We start from the raw sequence: 7,214 nt of genomic DNA, 5'->3' as shown, positions 1-7,214 counted from the left end.
TAATAAATAAAATTGAATTATTCAACAAAACATATTAAGATTGAACAATGATTAAATCGGTATTAATTGATTCACACCGTTTTGTTTCTTCAAAGTAATATCTGTGTTATACACTTAAACACATCTAGATGTTCTATAATTCAATTTGACTCTAATTTTACTGATTTAGATTAGATAAATTTACATAAATATCAATAAATGATGGTTAACTAAATTGATTGTATGTTCCCTAATTTACTCGGGCCAACTTAAGCATCGATACTTGAACCCAAATTTTGATTACGCCATGTACCAAAAATTAACAATAAACCAATGAAAAGAAAAAGAAAAAAATATTAAAGCTCAATGCCATTTCCGAAGCATCACTGTACAGCGATAGCAACTTTGGATTAAATTACCTAGTAATTAACGAGCCATAAAAGAAAACATCAGGGAAAAGTAAGAGCATTGCGGCTCCGAAAACTGCTTCCATATACTTTTAGTTCTAGCGGATGTCAATTGGTCCCCGCAAAATGCCATTATCTTATCATGATGGAATTCTTCATCATCAGGGAAGTAGCCGTTCTTCATCACATCTTGCAATGCCAAATCATCGTTCTCTTCATCTGACTTTGTCGAGCCTTCATCCACAGATCCTACCTGTTAGAACAGAAAATGAAGAGAAAAAATTAGAGCAAAATCCACACAAAATAAAGCAAGCAAAATGTAATACCTAGTTTCTTCCAGATTTCAATGTGTGAGTTTGGATTAGAACACAATTCTATATGAATTATAAAGCAGAACCTTATGCCGTTTCAGTCACCCAACGTTCATAAGTAGTAACGAATAAGCAATGTCATAAGTATCTTCCACGTAGCACAAACAATGAACTGACAAGAACAACTCTTGGCTATAATTGCGTGGAAGGTTGCAATATAGTTTACTCTGCAACTTAATCTCTGGAATCAATGTAATTATGTCTATGTATATATCGCCCATTGTAGACTCTAGACAAGTTCATACCTCTTCATGGACCTCTTGGTCACCATCACTAATATCCTCATCACTGTCAACCTCAGGTGGATCGTCAACTTCTTTGTCACTGTTGTACACTGAATTTTCCTCCTTCAACTGGGAGAAAGAGATTCGGTAAACCAAGTGCAAAATAAGCACAGCATGAAAAAATCCACACTTCTAGTATTAAAGGTGACTTCCATCTTCCTTGTTATTCATCTACTTCGAAATATACATGACAAGCGTAACATGAGCATGGTAAAGAGTGTTTGAAAAGAAAAACACATAGTAAGAGATGCTACCTCTTTTGCTGGACCATCGGACATCCTTGGAGAGCTACAGCATGAAGATTGGTACCTACTACCATTATCGGTACCATCATATCTTGATTCATCCACACTTCCAGCACAGCTTGTACCACCATCACTAGGCCAGGCACTAATTCCAAAGTGACCGAATTGAAGATTAGCAGGTTCAGCCCTGCCAAATTTTAATGGTCCATACAAGGGAATGCCAATTCCACCCTCAGTCCCATGGCCAGAGATAGGTTTTCCATTACTATCAACCAATTCAACTGGCCAAGCTTTTGCTACAGATCCATCAGCGTTAAGAAGGGCCATCAGTTGCCTACAAGAACCACTCCTCTGGATCAACTGAAACATTCCCTTGGAGCTCAGTGAATTGGCAGCACACTGGTTCCGGTACTCCTCATCAACCACTGCAACAGTGTTTGTCATAGGATCATAAAGTGGCTCCCCAGCTTCACGCCTGCGGAGGCAACTGAAAACAGTGGCATGTATGAGTGCCACGCTTCTGTCAACGTTTGTGTTGTTTATTTTGGAAACCAAATGCTTGTCAGCATGTTTACATAGATAATCCTGTATCGTCCTGATATTCCTTGTATACTTTACATACTTATTTTTAGCAGGGTCCAACGTCATGTACTTCGCACGAACTGCAAATCTTTCCAAGTGTTTGTCTTCATTTGTAATGTGTATCATGAATGGTATGATTGAGGGGTGTTTCTTCATAAGCCCCATCTAGATATAATAAAAGTTAACACACAGTTCAGGACAAAACATTTTGATGCAGGAAACCAAAAAAAAATGTATACTTACAATAAAATTAAGGCTTAAGTGAACACCCTCAACAACCACAGACTCTTTCCTCTCTTCCATGCAGTAATCAGCCTATCTAGACTGTCGATTACCATCTCACTTTGTTCCTTGAACCCTTCAACCGCCATCTGTTTGGAACTGATCAAGTCGGTATTAGTGGAACCACTCTCCGATGCCCGGTCCCCCTTGCAAAAAGAACCATCAGCAACCTCATCCTTAGGAAGTGATTGAGTAATGCCAGACAACTTTTTTGCCTGTTTTTTAGCCTTTGCTTCTGCAACTGCCACAGGATCCAAGCACTCCTCAGCGTGATAAGTTGAAGCCCAGAGTAGAGGATTTTCCTTCTCGTCCACAAAACTTCTCATCATGTGGGGAATGGAGTCGGTTGAAATCACAGTTGTAATTCCCAACCTACCACCCTGTACAACATTATCAAATCACCAAGATTAGCTATTATGTGATTGCAGTTACAAACACTAGTGCTGCAACACTAATATATAAAGCAGAAGATACCAGCAAAGCAGACAAAGTAGATTTTCCACAACCACTAGTACCACACAACAGCACAGTTACAGATTCCTTCCTCTATCGTATTCTGCAGTGGAGACCAAATACAGTTACAATGGGAAACAAGAACGTTCCTGCATCTGATATGAAGCCCCCAAGCAAAGGACTTTGAACAAGACCATTCTAAAACCACCACAATCCTAATTATATCATATATGTAACTTTGCAACAACTAGGCATTAAAGATAAATAAACATGTTACATTCAAATATTATGCAATACTTGTGATGATGAACTCTCTTGGCAAAACCACCGAAAGGAGGAATAGTACAATTGGCAAACAATGGAAATTTTGATGAACTCGTTTCCATGGTTTCTCTTGAAATATGTTCTATGAAAAAACCTCATGTCAAATAAAGAGAGAATATCTGAAAGGAGTTACCAATCAACAAGCACACAAAAAATACCAGAATTTTTTTTTGAAGGAATATTTGCAGATTCAAAATGCAAGCAATCAATTACAATATTTGGGTAGGTGTAAGATGTCCCAGTTGCATGATACCTGCATTCCAAAACCAAGTCAGCTCTCTGGTTCGGGCCCACGTACTTATATTAAGACAGAGCTTCACAAACAACATCAAAGAAAGTTTCCCTTCCAACAACTGATGTGCGTCTTTTGTACAACTCAAATGGTATACTCTTATTTCGATCATCTTTATCTGAAACTAAATAACTTCCTTCCTCTGTTCTATGGAAGCCACCATTGGTGGCTCAAACATCTTCCTTCTCAGAGTTCTCTTTGAGACCATCAGAATTTAATGTTTGACTTCCCTCATGAAGTAGAGAGTCATAAAACGGTTCATTTCTTATCAATTCAAAAACCCTCTGGCTAATCTCGTAAGAAATACAAACAATACATGAAGAATAAGGATCCACTTTCCGTAAGATATGTAGAAACGTGAAAGAAAACCAATCATGTAAAATTAGAAAATTAAATTTGAAATGACATGCAAAACTCCAAACCTAAAATTATTAACGCTAAACTAATAATGGTGCATGACAGATAATCCGGTCAGTATAGATTACATAATAAGAATTCAATAAAGGAGTCTGATTGAGGAAAATACTCTCAACCTTGATATGAATATGCTTTTACAAGGCAATTCATTTAAGGCTCCCAAGCAGAAGCAATATACAAACTGAAAACAAAACTAATACCATGCACATTATTACGCAATAAATTCAGAAAACGATGACGGGATCACTTGGTGGAACAGGATCTAGAATGCAAAGGTACCCAAAAAAAATAAACAGATCAAAACTGATTTGATCTAAATTGATTTCGATCATTTACAAAGGTCTGAAAGGCAGAAACAAATAGGAGTCTAAAAATCTAACGAGATAAATATTCGGCCATATTTATGAAAACGACATGATGCTGATTTTTTGGGATATATATAAATATTCTACTATCAAATTGTCTGGACTTACCATTACATCCGGAAAAAATGTAAATCTGGAAAGGAAATCTATAGAACACGTTATAAGCAATCCAGATCTATCAACTAATCGGCCGCAGTTTAATCAACTAAACGGTATTTATAATTTTATCAATCCAATAAAAGCATAAAAGAAACAACCAATTTCTATCAATCAGACCCGAAATCGTAAATCAATAATTAAGAAGATATAAGTAACGGAAGAAACACCTTGAAAGTATGCCGAGCTTTGCAGCCAATGAGATGGAGAGTACTCTGAAGAACGGGACGCGTGTATCGAAACGACGACGTCTCCTTATCCTTCTTCTCATCTTCGTCCACTACTGCTATGTACAACACCTTCGCTAACTCTCGCATCTCTCTAGCTCTATCGAGCTCATCAAAAAAAGAAAAATCAAAACGTCAACGTTGTGAAATGAGGCAATGCAGGAAAATCATCGAAGAAGACCAGAGAAAATCTTACCAGAATATAGTTACAGCGAAACCAGGGGGAAAAACAAGGAAAAGGGTGATCAAACGGTAAAGAGTATGAAAAGAGTAGAGATTGTTAGGGTTAGAATGTTTGATTTATCTTTGAATAAATCATGAAATCCAAGAAACCGCCATTTCGAAGAAGTGAAAATATACGGCAGAGGGGAATGGTTTTTCGCATAACCATGTTCTGGCCCTGTCATCACACTCTACCACGCATCACGCGAGCAAAGCTTCCACGAATCCTCTTTCTGTCTCTCGCGGGAAGAAATAAATTGCGACTGTTTCAAAAGACAACTTCAACCTCGTTTGGGGTATTTAATTACAGCGCGTCTCTTTTTTGTTTTAAGTTAGGTAGAGAGAAGAAGGGAATTTAAAGAACTCTGGGGCCCATTCTATTAGCTCCAGCATCAGGTGTGGAAAAGGAGAAGAGGGTAAAACAATGAAAAATCCAAATTGTCCTTTCATGTATAATTAATGAAAATAGAAAAGAAGCAAAGAAAAGGACTTAACAGACAAAATACATTTCCTTTTTACATTTTTCTCTTTTTTGGTTTACATTTTTTATTTACTGATTTAAGGGCGGTTCATTTCATTAGTCTGTTTTAAACAAGTTAATTAACCATAATTCTATTCAGGTAAAATTTAAAACAAAAAATTCATCCTTTTAAAATAACCAAAACAATTTCAATTTGCTTTTTTTATATTTTATTAATGATTAAGATAAATTAAATTTTAATCAAATGTTCGTTATTTTAAACCAAATTAACATGCCTAACTAACTACAGCCATTAAATAAAGTAATACGCAACGTGTTTTAAAGTTAAAATGTATTATTTCTTTCGATAAAGTACACAAATATCTCTGATTATATGACATTATTTTGTTAAGTTTATCAACTATTAAAAGTTACAAAATGATCACTCAATTATTCATTTGTTCCAAACTCATTTTTTTTTTGTAAAAAAATGATAGTCGTATGTGTTAAACGTTAACATGTTGACTAAGATATGATAGTTATTTGAGATTATGTGATTAGATTTTAGCATATATCAGTCAATAAATTAACGTCTAATTCAGACTATCGTCCATTTTTTAACGGAAAATAATGAGTTTACATATAAATAGGCTGGTGATCATTTTGTAAATTTTAATAGTTATGTGACTCAACAAAGTAATGTCATGAAGTCAAAGGCTCGTTTTATAATTTTTAATAGTTGAGAGACTCGACAAAGTAATATCTTATAGTCATATGACAATTTGTGTACTTTACCCTTAATAATCATTTAAGAGAAATATATAAACCTTTGATATTAATCTACTTCTTGTACGAACCAAACAAATTCAATGATTAAATAACTTGTTGTTATCCTTTAAAATATTGGATTTGAGCACCATGTATGTAGTTGTATGACCATTTATTAATAAAGGATTAATAATCTTTGAATATGTACTTTATTATATTTACTCGGATTTATAAAAATAAAAAACATTACATCTCGGATTCAAAATTAAAATATATTAAATAAGTTACTAACTCTGCCTTGTAAGATAGGTATAATTAATTGTAGATTTATAATGAAACACTACTAATGATAATTAATTTATTTAATTACATAATTAACTTTTAAATCGCATTAATGAGAAATAATTGTAATGTTTTAGGGAATAAGTTTATAAAAGAAAAGAAATCGAATGGTGTTCTTGATTGTTTTAACTAGTTTCGCATTTGATTTTTTATGATTTTCCAAAAAAAAAATTATTTTAAATATTTAAGTATTATAGAAATATATAATATATAAAATGATTATTTTAGGCATCTTAATTTATCAATTTAATTATTTTAATCCTTTAATTTTATTATATTTCTTTTAATCCTCCAAATTTTATTTTTATTAGATTAACTCAAATATAATGAATCAATAAAATTATTTTGTTATTATTAGAATATCGATATTAACTATTTCATTATTTTCTATCAATTTGATAAAATTTTAAAAAATTCAAATAAGAAATTATAATAAAAATTTTAAAAACAATAAAGTCAAAAGATAAAACAACCATTCAACAAAAGAAAAAAAAAAAGAAGTTCTTTAAAAATATTTTTTTTATTGTTATCAATAGTAAATTGTAAAAAGTAAATGATAAATTTAGTGTAAGAGATAAAATATAATTTTGTGAGGAAAATTGATAAAATATGGAATCTTTTTAATTTTCCGTCACCGACGGGTCTGATCTAACAAAAGCGAGGGACAACCTTTGACCGAAACAAATCTAGAGATCCATCTTAATATCGGCCCAATGTCTCTAGTCTTGATCGCCACATTTCGTTTTTGCCTGCAAACTCCAACTGCTCTTTCAGTAAATTTTCATCGCACTAACTTTCATTAAAATAATGACATCATAGATTAATAAATAGTATTAATTTTCAATTAAAATATAAATTCAATATATTTATAATATTCTGATTATTATATTAAATTTAGAAGTATATTAAAAAATTGTATATCTTTTTTAATTTTTATTTAAAAATATGTATTCAGAATATAAATTTTAATATGTTTTTTAGAGAAAAACATTTTTAATCTAAATTAAAATAAATATTGATAATCATTTGTTACGTCAA

General features: G+C 32.7%; 1 pseudogene; it reads right to left on the bottom strand.

Moving 5' to 3' along the window:
* Window positions 1-404: 404 nt before the first annotated feature.
* On the bottom strand, window positions 405-4,829 carry LOC120142292 (annotated as a pseudogene).
* Between the last annotated feature and the right edge of the window lie 2,385 nt (window positions 4,830-7,214).

The sequence above is a fragment of the Hibiscus syriacus genome, unplaced genomic scaffold (assembly GCF_006381635.1).
Source record: "Hibiscus syriacus cultivar Baekdansim isolate YM2019G1 unplaced genomic scaffold, ASM638163v2 tig00110821_pilon, whole genome shotgun sequence".
Taxonomy (NCBI): Eukaryota; Viridiplantae; Streptophyta; class Magnoliopsida; order Malvales; family Malvaceae; genus Hibiscus; species Hibiscus syriacus.
This window is presented reverse-complemented; position numbering and strand designations above follow the sequence as displayed.